Here is a 21,587-nt window from a genome sequence, read left to right as displayed (position 1 = left end):
CAGTTTTTTTCTGCCACGTTTCAGCTCAAGAAACGCAATGGCGAAACTAAAATGAAAATTTACGTCGTTTTCATGGCCCTTTTTCCTGAAGATATGATACCCATGTTGGAAAGTTGTCTTATGGAGTTCTGGTCACAAACATTATGGTCGAGGTCCCGTCTGTATCACGTTGTCAAAGGGGCTAGCTGATGATTACAAAATGGCGTGCAGGACACTCGATCGAGGAAGCAAATTTCAAGGTGTTTCACAACGAATGCTTAACAGGTATTTTGACAAAAATGCTATGTAACTTATACTTTTGTCTGCATCAAGTATTGCTTGATTTGCGTTGTAATAAAACTACCTAATGATACCAAAAGATGTGTATGATATTCCAGTTTATGCCAAGTATGCAAAATACCAGCCATCATGTCATTATCATAGATTATTTTATGTCATATCATATCTATGGATATAATACTTTTTTATGATGAAGTTTTGCATTTTTTTTACGAGTATATATTGTATGATACAGATTTCTTTTAATATTAGTTTTACAATCTTTTCTATGGTAACAACTTTTTAAGGAGTAGACGAGCTAAAGTTGATGATAGATTGATCATAGCAACGGCAGGGCATAATACTGATAATAAACAACAATACAGTTCCTTTTGCTCTTTGATAAACAGTACAACAGTACACTTTTCCTTTTTACACATTCATTCACAGACTCGATACAAGCTATTTCCCCACACTGCCTGTATACATAACATTAATTTATATATTCATTGTTCTATTTGTATTTATCTATATATTATTTATTTTTTTATTTGTTTATCGACTGTGATATTCCACATAGGTCTCCCATTCCTTTGAATAATACAAGAAATAATACAGAAAACAGATATAACACTAAAACACGCAAAATCAACGAGACGGACGAAAGTAATCTGATATTACGACAGCTTATAATCCTTTCACAGAAGGCTTGTCCATCATACTTGAGGATGAATGGGTGAAGCTCATCCTTTTCAGTTGTAGAGAAGTAGCTATACTTATATGTGTTACATGAATTGACAACAATGGGGAGTACACGGGCACCCCAGGACCCCCCTGGCTACGCCCTGGGGCACCACCTACTTTGAGAGTAGTGGGCTACAACCTCACTGATTGTTTGATCTGGTAATGAAGTATCTTGACATTTGCAGAACGTGTAGTATTATTATTTTTTTAGTTTGGGAGCTTGCAATTGAACATTTGTTGGGCTGGTAACTGATGGGTTGAAACAAGCAACTCAACTGCAATGCACCAATTGATTTGGATTTACAGCAACTCGAAATGTACTCAATCTAGTACTAATCTAATCTCTTTGTGCTTTTACGCTGCGAGCATTTGGATTATTTCAGGAAATTTTTTAAATGAATTTTTATTAGTGTTATTTTTTGAGCAAAGCAATTGATATAGGTCAAATTGGAGTGAAAAGATAAAGTGGACGGCAATACTCCCTTTATCAGTCTTTGATTAATCATATTTTTGGTGTCATACTCTTTAGGAACTAACACACTTAGGATCACTTAGTTTATGATGCGTTTGGTGTGCGCATACGGGAATTTCCAAGGCTTGTAAAGTACCAAAGGCCTTCCTATTTAAGGGTGTCTAACCTACCACTTTCGGACGCCGAAAAGTCTGTTCTTAGCAAAGGCCTTAATTTCGTTCCTATAGCCAAACTGAAACCGACGAATTCACAACCAAACAAGATGTCGAAAATTTTCTTCGCCGCGTTCAACTAAAAGCATTTTTCCATGACAAAGAAGACCAATCCGACACTACAGAAAAAAGATGCCTTTAGCACATTAACCACGTGTAAATCGAAATGGACTCCACCTGAGGGTCAGTTCGCATCAACAGACTTTTTTAGCAAAAAATGCTGCCATGAAATTTCGCAAACTAACTTTAATCGCAACACCAAATTTACTAATACTAAATTAATAAGGATCCCGCGAATACAAGATACATCGATCGCGCTATACAGCGTTTTTCTAACAGACAGCATAAAATTTACTTTATTGCTAGTAATACTGAAGGAGATTTTTTTCCTTTCCTTTCTTTTTTTTGTTGATCTTCCCTTTCTCTTTTCTCTTCCGTATTTTTCACGTCAACCAGCACAACATTCCCATCATAACTCACCTTAATGCTTTTACAATTACCTAAGAATTGATAATCAAATCTTCAAATGTCCATAATATTCGCTCAGTAAAATGTGACTAGTATTTACAAGGCTAAAAATTCTTTAAAAAGTAAAAAACAAAAAAACCCGAACGCTTTCGACGTTAAGCGTCAAATCTTCAAATTTTGTTTCTCTTTTGTTACAGACATAACTTGTAACATGAAATTATTACCACGCTGGGGTAATACAGAAAACCTAAAGATATCTACTTAAATCTGAAGGTGAGTGAGTGTTCAACACTGAAGAACGAGTCTGAATGTCATATTGTCTGGAAGGGACCTAACCTGCGATCAAGCGTACTTTTCTTGAGACAGGGCGCTTAAAAAAGGACCTTTTCGCACCATGTCTAAGGAAAAGTACACCTGATCGCAGGTTAGAAGGGACCGGGAAAATCCCTTTGCGGAAACTAAAAGCTAAAAGTCGTATCCTGGTTAAGTGATTTGCTCTTAGATCGCCTTTATTCTAACAAAAGGTTTTTTTTCCAAACAGCAAGTCAGAATAGATTTAAAGAATGCAGAATGGTAGAGCATAGAATAGCAAACCGAAGTTGACCCCTTAAGAGACAGCTTCAGGTGACTTGACACCGTTAAGAAAAAAAATTATTGGAGTTGTAGGGAGACAACGTTTCTGGGATCAAGATGATAGTAATAATAATTGTAACAACGAAAATGAATTTATGAAAGTCTCAAGCTCATCCAGCTAAACAAAAATGCTCTTCTAATAGGGATTATGGCTAATTAGGGTTTGATTTATACTTTGCAGGAGTTCAGAGGGTTCGATTGTAAATCAATCATAGTCAAGCTTTTGACGAGAGGGGAAAACCGAAGTACGCGGAAATGAAGAGGGCCAACAAACTCGTCAATGAGTCCGGGAAAAGAACCTGGCCACATTAGTAGAAGGCGAGTGCTTTCATCATTACGCTAAATTCTGTCCCCATTGTTTCCTTTGAGGACTAATTTTATGATCAATGTACAGCACACGTGACTGGCAAAGTTGAAAGCAGTCATGAAGAACTTGGAGAGAAGAAGGTGAAGATAATGCCCTTAATTAAAGGTATAGATTGAAGGTTGATACTCCTTTTTAAATTGTAGTAGGCTAGTGATTTTCCACGCAAGTTTTTTAAAGAATGCCAAACAAGGTTAAAATTTCGTAACCCTAGATTAGATTTAAGGGATAAAGCTCATCCCGACTATTTATAAAAAAACGATTACCGGTAACTTTTAACAAAGCTTGCCTCCCGGCCCTGAGCTTGAACAGTCAGCCCGCAGATGTTATCTTTCAGCTTTTTTACGGATTTTTTCTCGGCATCTTTGAATAATTCATAGGGCCGTTTTTTTTTTAAAGCATCGAACGAGTGTTCTCAAACATTTTTCTCGATGCAATCTTAGCGCTTTCATTCCTGAACAGGGTCCCATTGACTTTTAAAATCGTGAGGTGTTACACAATCGGCAAGTCTTGAAAACCGATGTAATGAATGGAAATTTACGTGTCCAAAGACATCCGGAAGTTGAGAGAACGATTCAGCAACCTAAAACGACTTTGATTCCTTTTTGCAATGGATCTGGTCTCGTCTCGTTCAATGGCCCATTTTTACAAGATAATCATCATCCGTCTGTGAGCAACTCCTTCAGAATTGTTCAGGCGTCGGCCTCAACATCTGACTTTTGCAGCCAACTACAGCAGTTGTCCGAAAGACATCCTCACTGTGAAAACAAAAAAATGCATCGGCAGGCACAAAACACAAGTCACAGGTCTAGGTCACAGGTTATTTTTTTACCAATGCAAAACGTATCTTAGGCCTAATCTAAAGTTTTTAGGCCTAATGTTAGCATTACGGTTAGGGTTGTTTCTGTAGTGGTAAAATGATGACCTGTAGTGATAAAATGATGACCTGTGACCTGTGTTTTGTACTTGCATTTTCGGTTTCATAAAAAGCTCATTGCATGGAAAGTGTCTTGTTCAAAGAGAAGTTATAAGGTCTCAATTTTGACACTTTTAATAAGCGATTCCTTCACAATGAAATGGCGCAATCCAACCAGTGATTAATTAAGGGCGTAATAATCCTCATTGCAGTTTTTGAAAATAAAAGCACCGTGCTGAATACCAGTCTTAATGCAACTCTTCCTTGTTACCTGGAAGCAGTTGTTCAAAGGGATTCTCTCGATCTAGTTTAAAAATTTAAAAGTCGTTTTAGAGGAAAAAAATCCGTGCTCCTGTATCCTGGTATCCAGTCCAATACTGTTTTTATAAATTTCAGGAGCTCCACAATGCACTGCTCTCCAGATGATTCAAGATGGCGGATAAGAAGAAACTACATGTACGTGTATTATCAATTGCAAAGAAGATTGCAGATTGCAGGACCGTGCTGTAGCATGAAGTAACGCAAATCCAAGGTAATTTTCAACCTGATTTGTTGTTTTCTCAAAGGGGCAAGCTGAAGATTTTGGCAAGTCTTGAATTATTTTTAGTGGAGCTTTGAAAAACTGCATTTTGTTAAGCTTTCAGGTCATTATGGTTTTATAAAATCTGTCTCGGAATAATAGCTAGCTTTAAGGGTAATCTTCAACGGTGAGGTTAGTCTCGAGGCTTTTGAACTTTTTCCAGAGTGGCAACAGGACAAACACACCCTTTTAGAGCAACTGCTGTTAAATTTTAAGCAGCTTTGAAACATTAAAGCACAGCTTACAGTAGCTAACTGAAGAATGCCATACTTCATACATATAGGGCTGGAATTCATCAGCCCTTCAGCTTCCTCAATCGCGGTCATAAGCTCTTTTTTATCATTATCCTGAAACATGGCTTTCTTGGCTGCTTTGATGAACTTTCCTGTAGGCCATTGAAATGGGGTGCAGATGGTGGGTTGAACTTCCAAACCACCCCTCTGTTAACTGTCAACTCTTGCGTCTTTGTCTTGTCAAGTGAATTCATCAAGTAGTGCAATTCTCTTTTTCTTCCTAAAGTTAGTGCTGTTGTCAGATCTCTGTATCTAGACCATATGCCATTTCCATTTGTAAAGTAATTAGGATAGTACATGTACATGTACGTGTATTCTCATTGGTCAATTGCTGTGTTTAGATGAGAGTACGAAAACACGGCTGTGAATTTTGATTGGTTGTGTTGTCAGACGTGCGTTTTGATTGGCTGGTAGGAAATATGAGTGTGTATCAAGGAAACCTTTTTCAATCAAGAAGTAAAAAATACCAGCGTTTTCCTTCATCTTTGCAAATATTTTATAAAAGCGATAGAGGACATTTTTCTGTGTTTCCATAGCCTCATCTAAACACTCGGGGAGTTGGGAGAATTCTCGACAGTTATGCAAACCCTTGACTGCGTCTCGGGTTTGCATAACTGTTGAGAATTCTCCAAACTCCCCCTCGTGTTTAGATGAGGCTATGGAAACACGGAAAATGTCCTCTATTTCTTAATTAGTTTACTGCTCATGTATTCATGCAGGCGAATAGGCATAGATACTGTTTTAACTGTTTTTCCTCTTACATGCTTTTCAAGAAACAGACCAGCTAAATCAAAAGAGATGTTGGTGAATAATAATAATAATAATAATAATAATAATAATAATAATAATAATAATAATAATAAGGCGCTGTTCATCAAGTTTATATCCTAACCCACTGACCGGCATAACTATTCTGGGGGTGAGGGGTACAATACTTTACCTTAAACAACCCAAACCTTTACAAAAAATTTAATGCTAACGTTAGGCCTAAACCATCTAAAGCATAGGTTTGCATTTTTGTAAAGGTTTGGGTTGTTTGAACAGCTACATGTATGGTACCGTTCACCCCCTACTCCCTGGTATACTTAGTGCAAGGAGTTACGGTACTCCACAAATTCTTTCCGGGCACTAAACCATTTGTTATTTTCAGAAAGTGGTTTTAATCACTTTTTCCTTTGTTCAGGAATGAAAATCGAATTTTTATTGTCAACTGGAAGTAAAATAACAATCATCTGTACTCTTTTGGACATAAAGGAAAAGTTTATTTGTTTGTTTGTTTTGCTCTATAATGCGATCGAACAACTTGAGTGCTTTTGTAATCCGTTTTCCCAACTGGTTTTCGATGTGCCTCAACAGTGACAAGAAAATTTTGCCCTAATGTTATAAACACGTAATCACAATGAGTTCTCTTGGAGCGGATCTTGTTTGAAGTTCGTCCTTTCTTGGTTGCATTTTGCCGTTTCTTGTTCCAAGCTAAGCTGGCGCGTTTCAATGAAATACATCAAAATGTGAATGGTCTCGTTTTCAGAGATAAAGTGGAATATAGTACATGTACATGTACATCAGTAAAACTCTTCTTTGATCTTGAAATTACAAACTGGCTTCTAATTTTAGCGTGATCCCTATTCGCTGGCTATTGACAGTTGACTCTGAAATGGCTTTTTTCCTTTTCCATTGGCTTGCAGAGGGTGGGCTTGTTTTCTTTTAAAACTCATGTGGTTCAACTCGTCAACTGTCTTCAACTCTCGCTCTCGTTTGGCCAGAGCTTTAGTTTTTTTGTCAAGCAATTCCAGACTTTTCTAGAATTATCTGAAATATTCCAGAAATTTCTTTGATGTGACTCAGCAGTTTCCACAAATAGTACACCTTGTAATACACTATAAAATTAATAGCAACAGAACATTCTACATGTAGATGCTTAGAGTAAAAGTATAAAAGTAGGCTTATAAAATAATAGAGTCCCCTGTAAGAGTTTGTCTACACAGAAAATCCAGTGAATGGAAAGAAAGTCAAGCATTGTGGTCTCTAGTCGGTGGAACTTGGAGTTCAAAGTTAATCAAGATCAGTACCTGTATGGTCATGAAGGACAGTAAGCGTGCTTTACGAAGTGCTTAACTTAATCCTTAACCTATAATAATTGTAACAGTGTATAACTAATTAAATAATAGTTAAAAAGGGTACAAGTACATGTAACTGCTCATTGTCACACTTTTGTTGCATGCCTTATATCATACTCGGGAGGTCTTTTTCACTTACATGTATGCCTTGTTCGTGGACATCTCTTGGTTATTGCAGCACATAACAATACGCTACCGGATGGTACCGGAATATACCGGTACGAGGCGGAATGACAACAGAATAAACCACAGAAGGACACCAAACTTGAAAATTATGGTGTTAGAGGTGTAATTAACCCCTGATTCAGATCATATCTAACTGATCGAAAGCAAAACACGGAAGTTAATAATGTTGTGTCTGAGGCTGAGACGACCTTGTGCGGCATACCATAAGGCTCAGTCCTCGGACCACTCTAGTTCCTTCTGTACATCAATGATAATTACAAGTCCTCTTCGTTATTTTCTTTTTATCTATTCGCTGACGACACCAGTATAATACTTTCAAACAACAACTTAAAGGAACTCGAGTCTCGTGTTAATCGCGAGCTTGGCAACGTCAACGAATGGCTTAAAGCCAACAAACTGTCTCTGAACATAAAGAAATCAAACTTTGTCATCTTTCGTCCCCGGCAAAAGAATATGCCCTTCACACCTAGGATTAGAATTCTTGACTCCGTAACTAACACCTACGCAAACCTTGAAATGAAAGATTATAATGTAAAATATCTTGGCTTGATGATTGATTCAAATCTTTCATGGAAATATACACATACTAACCCTACGGTAGAATCTATCTGCCACAAAATCAGCAAGTCGATAGGAATTATAGCCAAGATTCGACATTATGTGCTGCGTCGTGTTTTACTTTCAGTGTACAACTCATTAATCGTTGCTTACTTAACTTATGGTATTTGTGCTTGGGGTAATTGTCCCTTGACATTTCAAAGAAAGATTGTAACTTTACAAAAACGGGCCTTACGTCTTATTTACTTCAATCTGTAAGTCTAAAGAACACACCGTACCCTTCTTTCTCAAATCAAGTTGCCTTCCCCTACCTACATGTACATGTAGCCTATTTTTTAGAGATTGTAGCTATTTACTGTATGATATAAACAGACAGTCAGCACCAGCTAGTATACTCAATCAGTTTGTTAAAACAAGTCAGATTCACAATTACAGAACTACTGTAGATCTGTCTCTAGCGACTCGTTTTATTTTAAGTTCTCTAGAACTAATAAAATGTATTCCTTTTTCTCGAGAATTGGTGCCCAAATTTGGAACTCTATTCCCTACTCGATTAAACTACTTAAACGCTCGTTCTTTCGTAAAAAGATAAAGGAATTATTACTAAATTTCTTGCGGTCAGAAGATGATTATGTCGAAGTCTCCCGTCTTATTAAGCTATTTAATACTTTAAGTTAGCCTCTTGTCATAATCTTAATGTACTTGTTGGAATGACTAGGAACAAAAAATGATTCATTCTGTGAATGAATAAATGTTGCAGAATAGAGACTGACAAAAAAAAAAACAATTTACATTAAGGGGAGTAACAAGGCTTGTTCTCACAGTTCTTCATGTAAATATATTATCAACGATCGATCTTTTTTTCTGTGCTTCTGACTTGTTTCTTCAAACAAGGAAATACTGCGTTCAGGTTCGATGGCATTTATTGCCAACAATTGGGAAGAGAAAAAGAGTCTTCCGGCCGTTTGCGCGAATCTATTTTTCTATTATATCTCCATCACGTGTGGGTGGTGGGAAGCAGGCAAGCAGCAACGGTAATTAGTTTGTGGTTCGCTGAACTTGTTTGTGATTGTTAACTGAATAGAGTGTAATGTGGAATGTTACATGTAGATTTCTATGCCATGATGGAAATGGGCCCACACAAGGACAGAGAAAAACTCTGACCAGGGTGGGAATTGAACCCACGACCTTTGGGTTAGATCTCCGCCGCTCTACCGACTGAGCTACAAGGTCAGACGGGAGCAGGCCGTGGGAACTGAAGATGTTAAAGTCACGGCAATGAACATGTACAAGTACAAGTTAAGGTTATGTTTATACAAACGTTGGCCACTTGACCTGTCAGAATGAAGTAAAAATGTTGACGGGTTTTCTGACTCGCACAGTGAAAGCGGCCTCCGAGATCCATAGACAAAAACAATTAGAATAACATTCTGTTTCTCTTGCTTCTGTATTTGTTCACAAAAAAATGTTACTTCCACAAGAAATAATTATTCATTTAGTGACGGATATACCTGTCAAATTTTTCTCGTGATCAAAGTGTTCCAAATGTTATACAAAAGGCAAAAACACATGCAATTCCCTTAGGGAATCACGTGACACAACAAAAGCATTTTCAGGTTCATTCCGGCTTGTTCCGGTATATTCTGGCACCATTCTTGTTTATTCCGTCTCATTCCGATGTCATTCGGTTTTATTCCAGAGTCATTCCGCTTTGTTCCGGCATATTCCGGTTTATTCCGGTATATGCCGCTTTATTTGTGTGTCATTCCGGCTCGTTTCGGTATATTCTGGTACCATTCTTGTTCATTCCGTCTCATTCCGGCATATTCCAGTTTATTCCGGTACATTCCATTCCCGTTCCTGTGTTTAGTAACGCCCGATTTGACACAGGCCTAAGGTTCTTAAAGACCTGATGATCAAGGTTTGACTTCTTAAGAATTTGAAGGTTTTGCACTGTTTTCAGCGTCTCAGGCATGATGGCACAATCTAGGGAACAATTTACAACTTCAGTTATGGAAGAATCCCCAGCCAGCATTTCTTCAAGCGGCTGTCTGGAAAATTCCCTGCAGATGGGCCACCTGTCAAGGGGGAGGATAGTACAACTCTAGGGGATAGGGAAGAAGTGAAGGCACGATGGGCAAGCTATTTTCAAGACCTTTTGAATCGTCTCCCACCCCACCGCGCACCGGTGGCTCAGTTGGTTGAGCACCGGGCTGTCATGCAGGAGGTCGTGAGTTCAACTCCGGCCAGACCAACACTCACGGTCTTTAAATAACTCAGGAGAAAGTGCTGCCTTTGTAATTACATCTGCAAATGGTTAGACTCTCTAGTCTTCTCGGATAAAGACGATAAGCCGGAGGTCCCGTCTCACATCCCTTCAATGTTCATAATCCTGTTGGACGTAAAAGAACCCGCACACTTTTCGTAAAGAGTAGGGCGTGTAGTTCCCGGTGTTGTGGTCTGGTCTTTCTGGTCTGGATAGGGTAGGGTGGAGCACCTCGCATAGTACTTCGAGTCCTGTTCGTGCTCCTTCCCTCTGGGCAGGTTTGCCCAGTAGAAGAGACAAACCAGATGTCTCGTAAATCAGAGAAGTCTACCTAGAACTGGCTGTATAGGAGATCTTCTTGAGCTTGCGGTAAATCCTCCCACCAGAGTAGAGGTATTGAATAAAAGCTATTCAGAAGCTACATGTATGTAGCTAATGCTTTATCTTAGCTGTATTGTATTTAATTATCATTTCCAGTTTGAACCTACACTACACTACATCACACTGCTTTGTTCTACTCATTTGTAATGCATCTACGAACTTTGCTACCTTCAAGTCTATTTCTAATCATCAGTTATTTTGGGAACTGTTTTGCTACTGTAATTTACCTCCTGTCATCACCGTCTCTACTAGACTGGTGAACCTTAAACTGTGATTAAACATGTTTGAATCATTCTGCAAACTGAGTTCAAATTGTCTATTGCCTCGCATATCGCTAACCCTGTGATTGTTAAGTTTCTGAGTATGATGCAACCCTTTAATGGGATCTTGGCAGTTAGACTATTCAGATGCAGAGACAGTGGAATTGCCCTCAACAAGAACAAGTTGAAACTGCGAATTACTGAAGTGCCATTAATTTTATGGATCACCTCTTTACCAAACAAGGCCTCAATATAGACCCTGACAAAGCTAAAGCCATCTTAGAGACGCCTCGACCCGAAGGCCAAGCTTGGAATCCAGTGTGATGCCACTGGAGCTGAATTTGAGAACATCAACGCTGCCGCATTCCTCCCTGTATTCACATCTAGACTCCAAGAAATACAGCAGGCAACTGAGGATGACGTGATCCTGCAAGCCCTAAAAGCTATCATCTTGTGTGGTTGGTCAGACGATTGCAGTCAACTACCAGTCACAGAACAGACCACCCCTTACTTTAGCATGAGGGATGAATTGTCAGTACACGATGGTGTGATATTCCATGGGCAACATGCCTCATAGCCTGTTGTTTTGGTAAGAATTATCGGCCGACGTCTTGGATAGCGAGACTAACAGAGGCCTGAGGCGAGTAAAGAAAATTGCACTCAGTGAGAGGAGGACAGTATGAAATGGTAGTGGACCGGCTATGTGCTTTCAAAATGGCGGTCCATTATGAACAAGCGTATTACACCTCCCAAAAAAGTGCCTGCATGCTCTGCAGGCTACATGCCTCACACCTTGGCACACGAAGAGCATGGGAAACCATATTCTGGCCAAACACCAACGCCAAATTAAAGGAAATGATCAACCTGTGAGACCTGTTGCAAGTAGGAGACCAGCCACCAGAAAGAGTCTCTGATACCACACAAGGCACCCAGCCGACCCTGGGAGCATGTAGCAGTAGACCTCTTTGAACTCAACAACTGAAAGAAAGAGTACATGATCACAGTAGATTAGTACAGCAATTTCTGGGAGATTGACCAGGATTAAAGGACATCTCATAGTTCAACATTATTATTTTTTCATTATGATTTGTTTTTTACTTTTGATTGATAAGACGTGGAGAACATTAAAGATTTGCATGATTAAGAGAATAGACAGTGTGCTGGATGATTACAAAATTAATGATTGCTTTAGGAAGAGACACTTTTCAAAACAGGAGAGATATTACAATTATATGTCAATCAATCTTCCATTAGGATTATGATATGTATCAAGTTCATTCATCAACAGTTGTAGATTTTGATTATAAAAAGTGAATTGACTACTAAACTTATGTGCTGAGCTTATGCTTATTGAAACAATCTTTCAAGGCCGGCCGCTCGATGAGTGGCATCACCATTAAGACAAGAAATTTTCCAAACACGTCTAAATTTCTTGATAGAATTTTTGCTGATCTTTGTACCATCAGTATTGAGCAGATCTCGAATAATTTTTAGAAATCTTGACGTTTGCTGGGAAAAAGAAAAATGATAAATACCTTTATTAATTAATGGAATGTGCCTACCATTGCAGATTGTAAATGTGGCAAATATGCATTATGGATGTGATTGATCGATTTACAAGAGTACGCAGATTTCTTTGACTAGACACTTCAATATAGTTCCTTTCCTTTCCTTATTAGACCATTATTATTCCAGCTACACTGGCTACCACATAAAATTTAAAATTCTTTTACTGTACTGTGCTGTGCAACATAAATAGGTGTCCTTTTTTAATTGAAGGCTTAAAACTTTGGTCACATAGTTTTGAAATACAAAGAAAAAGTAGAATTGATTTTTGGTCATAGTAGCACTTTAAAAGAATGAGGGAAATACATTGTAAGGATTTAAGTGAAGACAAACATTAATTATGTAGACATACAAAGTCACATTTATACACAAAGAGGGGTGCAGAGCATTATAGGGCAATTCGAAAATGCTTCCATCTCTGCTGAAGTGAAGTAAAACCCTGTTTTATCAAGTTTAACAGCATTAAATGTTTTCCCAAACGTCTGATTTCTTTTGACAGGTGTGTGGTCACCAAGCCCATCCTTAAAGTTGCCAAGCGAGGGGTTGACAAAGTAATACCTGCTGAAGGTCAAGTCCCAAGAAGTATGAAACATCATGTGAATTTTCCGAAAGGTAAACTGCAAACTTGAGATACATGTATCCATACTTGCTTTGAACAACTTATCAATGATCAACAAATGAGATGAAAATGAATAATTATATGAATTACCAAAAGAAAGCCTGAAAAATTCAGGTTTGAACTGGCTTGGAAGGCATGATCATTTGGGTTTGAGACGGGGCCTTTGGTTTGTTGCCCCTATTTGATGAGACTAGTAAGAGAGTAACCATTTGCAAAAGTCATCACATTTAGGTATATGGTAGTACGGTACTTTTTCCTCAGTTATTTGTATTGAAGGCCCTTGAGTGTTGGTCCAGCCGGAGTCCAACTCACAACCTCTCACATGGTAGCCACTATCCATACAGTATTAATTAATTTTGTTCAATTACTGCAACTGGTGTTTTTTTTACTCCCTTCCCTGTTTGAAAGGTATCCTACAGGGCCCAGTTGTTCGAAAGCCTTTTAACTTAATCTAGGATTAGGGTAAACTTTTATTTCATGTTTTCCTACTTTTTGGTGATACAGTAGTTTCTTTTGCATATTTTTGTTTTTCAAAATTGACATCTTCTATCGTAAGGTTTTGCCGAATATCAGCGTTGAAAAACATTTGGGAATACAGAAATAAACTCATTGGTTAACTTTTAATCTGGGATTAGCGTTAATCGGCTTTTGAACAACCGGGCCGAGATGATGATTATTAATTACCAGGATTATGCCTTACTGGTGGGTGGCATCACCCTCCTGTCAGGAATATCAACTTACCATGGACCGCTAAAATTGTTCTTTGTGCATTTAGTTGGGATGTTTTATGATTGTACATGTACTGAGGAGGCATTTTAAATATCATTATTTTGATAGCTGATCTGCCTGCTCCATTTTCCTAGCAAAGGTGTTTGTAGTGTAGGCAGATTAGAGTACAATATGAAGAAGCTGTTGTCTTAAAGGAGAAAAGTAGCATTGAAGGCACAAATTATTCCCATGTCCATAAACTGTTTTTAGAATTTGTAGTGTGGTACATGTAGCACAAGCAATGATTATTCAGGACTTCTGTAACAGGTTGTGTTGTTTAAAATCCACAGATCTAAGATATGTGCTTATGAATCTGTACATGTTGCTGTGAAGAAATTTGAGTGAGACCATGGTCTGACGTGGAGCAGTTCCCTAACATTTTGTTTGGCATAGTGATATGGGGAATTGTTATTTTCATGGAACGCAGAACATTGCAACCCAGGTATGTCTATGTTGAGAGTTATCTGTGTTATGATAATTAAATCCTCATGTTTGGATCAAGGCACATCCCCTTAGCACTGACAATAATAAATATATGGTATTTTAATTGTTTCAATCTGTAAAAGTTCAAGTGAGTACAGGTTCTGCATCAGTGCTACGACTGATCTACAATGTATCAGGCTAAATATCTTTAGTGGAGTTAACATATTCAAAAATCATTATGTAACCATAACTAAAGGTAATTGCTCCCTTGGATTCCTGAAAAGAAATCTGAAAGTATCTTGAAGTTCATCACATGAGAAGGCATATGTGAGGTTGAAGAGGTTCACTGAGTCTAGTTTGTTTTGGCTTGACACTGTGGCATAATTATGGTATACCTGTCTACTCGGCTCCTTGAGCTGTGTAGACATTCCTGGAGCAGTAGACTCTGGGACATCAAGACTAGGCCATTTTGGAGTGGAAGTTGGAGAGCTTGATCTGCTCAGATACTCCAGGAACTCAGTTGGTCTAGCCTCGCAGTCCTTTTTATATATATAGAGTATTTATAGCTCACGGCTCCCTGAATTTTTTTTCCCTGTCTGATATCTTTACAGGTTTGTGGCACAAAGGCCCCTAGCCCATGATATTGTACAATGCACTGTGAGTTGAGAGGGCATAAAGTCAAAATAGTCACAAATGCCTGCTGGAGATCCATACCCCTAGCATAATTACCAGATTCCCAAGAAGTAAAAAACAGCATGTGAATTTTTTTTTTATGACTGTTCACTTGTTCATTCGAACATACAGATTACAACAACGTAAGCCAATTGCAAGGAGCATTAAATCTTGAGTCATGGTTGTTAGTGTTATCTATCATTCCCCATATCTTCTTTTAATCTTGGATTTTAAAGTTCCTTGATTTGGGTATTATAGTAGCATCTCTGAGGATCCATGCCCTATTCTTTGTGAACAGTGTGTGGGTTCTTTACCTGTATGTTGCGATTCTTCCTATCCGAGAAGGCTAGAGAGTCTAACCATATTGTAGATGTTTTTATAAACACACCGTTTTCTCCCTGGTTATTTGAAGACTGATCCTGTACCGCACTTAGATACATGTATCCTAGACAAGGATGGCATAGCTAACTTGCAGGATGAAATATACATGTAACTGGTGATGTCTTTTGTAATCCACAGATCTAAGAAATATGTACTGATTTAAGGGAGCAGCTTCCTATGGCAATTGTGGAAATTATTGTTTTTCATGGAACATTGGAAGCCAGGTAAGTCATCTATTATGATGAATCCCCAAGTTTGCAGAAGCGCCCTCTGTATTGACAATAATATTTATAGAGGTATTTGCATTAGAAATAACATTTGTTCTTGCGAACCATGTAAATAATTATTTTGTTTTCACTCCGTTTTGGAATATGTACATAGCCAATGCTTGTATATAAGAGTAAGTGGAAAATTAACATGTCAAACTTATTATTTTTTTTTGTGGAAGTGAAAGTGATGTTTTGAAAACATGTGTGACTCATTGGTTTATGTTTTACTGTTTCAAGGAAGTGTTCAATTAAGGATTAATTTATTGATGTTTCTAGTAGCTTTCATTTTTTCTGTTAATTTAAGTTCTTATTTTTGTTTGTTTTATAGAATTCCATAGAGGAGAGAAATCTCGGATGTTTGAATTTGTTTTTTAAGTGGTAAGCATTTGTTCTTGTGAGAACTTTGAAGTTTACAACTCATGTTTGTACAGAAATTTCAGTTGATAAATGTATGAAGCATTAGAAGTGGGAAAAAAGTTCTAATTATTATTGTAGTAACAGTCAAATGTTCATATTACAAGGATAGTTTTAGTTTGCACGGACAATTACATTGTGTAAATGTAAAACTATCCTTTCAATAATTATGTATATTTTGTTGTTACTAGCATAATTAGCACTTTTTCCACTTGTAATGTTTTGTACATTTATCAACTGAAATGTCTCTAGAAAACGTCCTAGTTTTGTGGTTGTTGTCTAAGATCTATCTTAAGGAGTTTCAGTATTAAGTGTATGAAAAAGAAATTGATGTTGTAATAGATTTTTTTTTGTTGCAGATTGTTTAATTCAGGGAAGAAGGAGTTATTATTTTTTGGTAGTAGATTTTTACGTTAAGATTGAGATTTAATGTGTTTTCTTTTGTTGGAGGTTAATTGCTATCTAAAGATTTGCATAGGAATTTTATGTATAAAGTGTAGTTTTTATTTAATAGAAATTTGGGGTGTTTTCTTTTTTTGGAATTTCATGTAGTTGTTTTGCGTGGGATGGTTGCAGAAAAAATTTTTTTGGTGTATATTTGTAAATATTATAAGTGTTGTTGAGTGAAAAAAAATTTTACAATTTTTTGTGTGTATTAGGGTTTTTTTTTGTCAGAAGTGTCGTTTATGTGTGTATATATTATTTTTGTTTTGCGTGGGATAGTGGTGAAAAAAATTTTTTCAGGTGTATTTTGCTGTGTATTTGTAAATATAAGTGTTTTTGAGGAAAAGAAGAATTGTTTGAAAATTTGGTACATATATTAAGTGTTGATGAAAAAAAAAAAAAAATTTGTGTATATAAAATATAAGTCTGAACTAGGGTTTTGTGGAAATTCGGTATAATATAAAAGTGTCATTTATGGAAAAATCTGTGTGTGTGTGTGTGTGTGTGTGTATATATATAAATATATAAGTCTCAAGTAAGGTTTTGGTTGAGGTAACAAAGAGGTGAATGAAACAATAATTGTATTTTATAAGTTTTTATTTGTATTTTCGTGGATGTATTTACAAATTGTAAGTAGTTATTACAAAAAATGTTTGCTATTAAAGATCATTTGTTATATATCTAAAGTGGTTCTTGACAAGTTAATCAGTTTTGCGGGAAGAAACAATATCTCTCAAAAAAGAAATGACAGTTTTCAATTTACAAAACATGTCATCTTCATTTGCAAATGAGCTTTTTCAACGGTTGAACATAATTTTCAATTTATGTTATAAATTCAAATGTACAACCGTTGAAAAAGCTCATTTGCAACTGAAGATGACATGAGTATGTCGAAACATGTTTTTACAATTGAAAAATGTCGTTTCTTTTTTGAGAGTTATTGTTACTCTGCTATCTTTACGTCTGTTAAGAAACAATATATAAAAAGCGTACATATTAGAGGTGCCGGTTCTGGATGAAAGTTAGAAGTGACCTCGTAGTTATCATGACAATTTAAGCAGTTATCTCTTCATATCGTCTTAAGAGATAACTGCTTAAATTGTCCTTATAAGTACTAGAATCAGTTCTATCTATCATCCAAATCCTGCACTTCTAATATGTAAGTTCCATTCATTAGAAAGGCGGATTATACACAAAAGTTAGAAGTGAATCTCGCACTTATCAGGACAATTTATGTCTGTGTAAGAGACAGCTGCGAAATCGTCGTGATATGTGCCAGGAACACTAATAACTTTCGTCTATATCCCGCACTTCTAATAGGTACGTTTTATTCTGTGTTGCTTTCTGTCTTAGTTGGTTGGGTTTGAATCCCGTTGGAGCAGTTATCTATGAGAGACAATTGTCCACATATACGCTTAATGAGTGCTTATAACTTACGGTCATTTTGTAACTGATATAATCAAGCATACATATTAGAAGTGCCGTTTATAGAAAAAAAATAGAAGTTATTCTCGCACTTAACAGCACAATTTAAGTCTGTTTAAGAGACAACTTCTTAAATTGTTCTGATATGTGGCATGAAAACTTCTAACTGTCGTCGTTATACCGCACTTCTAATACGTACGTTTAATTGATTGCTCCCAACTCGAGTGTGTGTGGCTTTCATTCTCAGTTGGATTGGTTTGAATCCCGTTGGAGCAGTTATCTATGAGAGACAATTGTCCCCATATACACTTATTGAGTGCTTATAACTCAAGGTGTTTTTCTAACTGATATAATCAAGCGTACATATTAGAAGGGCCGTTTATAGAAAAAAAATAGAAGTTATTCTCGCACTTATCAGCACAATTTAAGTCTGTTTAAGAGACAACTTCTTAAATTGTTCTGATATGTGGCATGAAAACTTCTAACTTTCGTCATTATACCGCACTTCTAATACGTACGTTTCATTGATTGCTCCCAACTCGAGTGTGTGTGGCTTTCATTCTCAGTTGGATGGGTTTGAATCCCTTTGGAGCATTGCATGGGTTCGAATCCCGTTAAAGTCGCCTGTATTTTTCAGGTGTTTACAAGAGACAATTGCTTAAATTGTTCTAATTAGAACGAGGATCACTTCTAACTGTACAAATAAGTGTGGTAAGATGAAACTCTTGCCAAGTTACGAAAGACTCGCTGGAGCAGATTCGGAGCCACTTCACATTTCATAATTACAAGCTCCAAACATACTTCAGAGAAAATTTAACATCTTGACAGAGATGCATCTTTATCACGATTTAAAGGAAATTTAGGATTCCCCTTGTTGTTGTGGTAACTTGCGAGGAGTGGTCTTACGTTTAAATCGTACGCGCGGGTAGAAACGGAAACACGGTGCTAATTTTGGGTAATACCGAGGAGGGGCCAGGAAACGCAAGGAAATAGAGTATACCGCTATGGCTTTGGTAACTTGCGAGCACTCGCCCTTTTATCCTCAAAATATTCGCGCGGGTGCAAATCGAATTGGTAATACAAAGGGGAGAGGGGTAATTGGTTGCTTTCTTGTGGAAGAGTGCATTTTCTCTTGAAATCTTCTCGGCACCTGAAACGAAAGCAAAAAGAAAAAAAGCTTGTAAGGTATTATTAGCCGTACAAGGAACTCTTGATACTTATTTAAGGGGAGAGGGGTAATTGGAGGGGGGCGGGAGTATTCTCATTTGCATTTTCATTTTACAAAATGAAAGTGTGGTAACATGAAAGTCGGCAAAGATTCGCTGAAGCAGGCACTTAGTTTTCCATACTTGAGTGATGGCTCGAAATTTATTTCAGAGCAAAATTTTATATCTTCCCTTTTATCACTTTCGAGCAATAAGACGAGAGATTACCGACTTTCCCATGGGAATCTAAGGATTAAAGGAAAACAAAATGTGGTGTAATTTGGTGGTAAATTGTGACCAATTCTTTTTTGTTTAAACCAAACGCGCTCAGAGAAAAGTTGCTGCACAATTCGAAACTAGCCTATTCACTGTCAACATTATAGCATAGCGGACAGAGGAACGTGGAGAATACAATGGGCCTTTTGCAGCTGGCGATCACATGGTACAAAAACCGCCATACTGAAGAGCAAATTGTGCACTGGAACATCTAAAACGAAGAACAACTTAAATTAAGTTGCTTTGGTTTAGATGTCCCAGTGCGCAATTAGCTCTCCAGTGTGGCGCTTCCTTTTACCACGTGATCGCCAGCTGCAAAGGGCCATTTACACCTGGAAAACAATTTTGGTTTTGAGGAAAGGCCACGAAGCACAAGGAACGTTTTGAATGATTACCATTACAAAAACAACGAGACAAGCCTTATACATGCTGTCATAATAATAATTTAAAGGGACCCATACCCTTCAAGTAGTACAGTAACTTAAAGGGAATCCATACCCTTACAAAAAGAGAATTGGAAAGCAGAAGAAACTGATAGATTAGACTTTGTTTTGAGCTACGGAGGACGGAACAAACCAAATCAACCTTGCACAATTTGCGGATGATCCAAACCTATTTTTTGAGCGCTTAGTTCAAAGAAAAAATAAATTGTTGACACCTATGGAACTTAGCTTGTTTTATGTGCAATATGTAGAAACACAAAGTAATTTAGCAAGAAAAGTGGCTTGAAAATGATCGGATAGTCCACAACTGAAATCTACAGTTTATTTCTCGTAAGATGAGAAAGGAACAATTAACTTAGTGTTTAGCTTAGAATATGAGAAGATGAGAGAAACCTTAACATAATGGGAGAGGAAAAAGATTTCAAAAACTTTGCGGGAAATGATAACTACACTTTGGGATTTCAACAATTTATTTAAACTTTTCCCGGTTATTCCCTTAAAAATAACGAACTCTTCATCTACTCAAAATACTTAAAAAAAAACCTCCATACGATTTCTTGGGAGCTAACTCGCATTTGTAACAGTACCATAGTCAAGCAAGCGCACTAGTACGCGAATTTGCTTCTGGTGCAATTATAGAAGAGGAAATCGAAGCGTCCCAAAAACCCATCAAATCACTCAGGACAACGCAGAAAATAGTAGGTGAGTGAACTTTATTTATCTGACTTTCCATAAAATGAATTTTCGAAAAGAAACACCGCGATTTGAAGTTCTTATGGAACATTTTCCTCGATCAGCTGAATCGGCCCTTACAACTGTCTCAAAATAACATGACGTCAGGCGCTCTCGCATCCTTAGGGTTGTCTCCCTGTGCGCACACCAAACGTCTTTTTAAATATATTGACTCACTTAAAGAACATTTTGACCTTCTGAAACAACTTGAAAGTTTTGTTGCCCTTAGAATAAACCATTTCAATTTAAGTCAAAACAATTATGTCTTGGTTCTTTACCTGCATCATAAAGACTCGGTGCTGTGAACTGATAAGCCAACGTTCGTCCTCAGGGACGTCTTCTCGAAAACTGATGAAAAAGTCACAACCAAGAAAAACTTGTTTGATAAGTTAGAAATCAAACTGAAACGATCACAAAATACTTGGTGAAGTAGGGATATATCATTATATCAACTGTCGTTGAAGGAAGACTAGATGTTCGAAGAAAACGAACTTGAATAATTATTAGCCCTTTTAAAGGTGGCTCAAACCGGTTTCAACAATTTGGAGGAAATGTATTATTATTTCATTTAATGGCAATGTTATGGTACCATATGAAACACCAATAATTGCTTAACATGGTGCACATATTAACGTGACGTAATAAATTACCATGGCAACAAAAGAACCATCTAAAAAAGCCCTATATCAAAAACAAACTCGGTGACCCCCATTTTTTTATTGCTGAAAAGTGATTAGCAGGCTAAGACGAAATTCTCCGCAAAGTTATAAAAATCTCTGGAGCCGATTCAGAGTCACCTTAAAATTTTTCAGTTGTGAAGATGGCTATGAATCTGCTGGCATTACTTCGGAAACTGAAGCGTTGGAAAATCGATATTGATCGTCGCATATCAATTTGAATTCAACTGAGTGAGTGACAAATCGGTATATCGTGAGAAATCGATATTGGTTGTTGACTTATCGATTAGTTTACATTTGTGTGAGTGACAAATTTGCATATTCTGACCCCAAGCGATAGTCGTTTATACGTTTCGCGTATCCACGACTAACAATGAGGGTCACCAAGTTCGATTTTGAGATATACGCGTTTAAAGACAAAATATAGGTTGGTTTTAGATGGCTCTTTTGTTTACCATTACGGCCTACCCTTCTTTCGTGAAGTGGTAACCCATGGTAACCCATGGTAACCGGTTACGTCACATTATAAGTGCATCTTGTTAAGCATCTATTGGTCTCTCATTTG

At 37.3% G+C, this 21,587-nt stretch overlaps 2 long non-coding RNA genes across 5 annotated transcripts in view; one reads left to right on the top strand and one right to left on the bottom strand.

The window, feature by feature from the left end:
• Positions 1-37: 37 nt before the first annotated feature.
• LOC138003353 (uncharacterized) lies at positions 38-16,317 on the top strand. Of its 2 annotated transcripts, XR_011123507.1 has the most exons (9): positions 38-264; positions 2,352-2,427; positions 2,969-3,105; positions 4,464-4,599; positions 12,774-12,886; positions 13,952-14,103; positions 15,276-15,361; positions 15,735-15,784; positions 16,180-16,317. It is a non-coding gene; the product is annotated as an uncharacterized lncRNA (long non-coding RNA). The 2 variants fall into 2 exon arrangements; XR_011123508.1 differs by lacking the exons at positions 38-264; positions 2,352-2,427; positions 2,969-3,105 and adding an exon at positions 3,158-3,259.
• Positions 16,318-18,702: 2,385 nt separating this feature from the next.
• LOC138003352 (uncharacterized) overlaps positions 18,703-21,587 on the bottom strand; it is a 29,541-nt gene continuing 26,656 nt past the window's right edge. For all 3 annotated transcript variants that reach the window (XR_011123505.1, XR_011123504.1, XR_011123506.1), the window contains 2 exons: positions 20,624-20,693; positions 18,703-18,839 (listed from right to left, as the gene is read on the bottom strand). This is a non-coding gene — a long non-coding RNA (uncharacterized lncRNA). The remainder of the gene's footprint in view (positions 18,840-20,623; positions 20,694-21,587) is intronic.

The sequence above is a fragment of the Montipora foliosa genome, chromosome 5 (assembly GCF_036669935.1).
Source record: "Montipora foliosa isolate CH-2021 chromosome 5, ASM3666993v2, whole genome shotgun sequence".
Classification (NCBI taxonomy): domain Eukaryota; kingdom Metazoa; phylum Cnidaria; class Anthozoa; order Scleractinia; family Acroporidae; genus Montipora; species Montipora foliosa.
The sequence above is the reverse complement of the archived record's forward strand: the minus strand, read 5'-3'. Positions and strand labels throughout refer to the sequence as shown.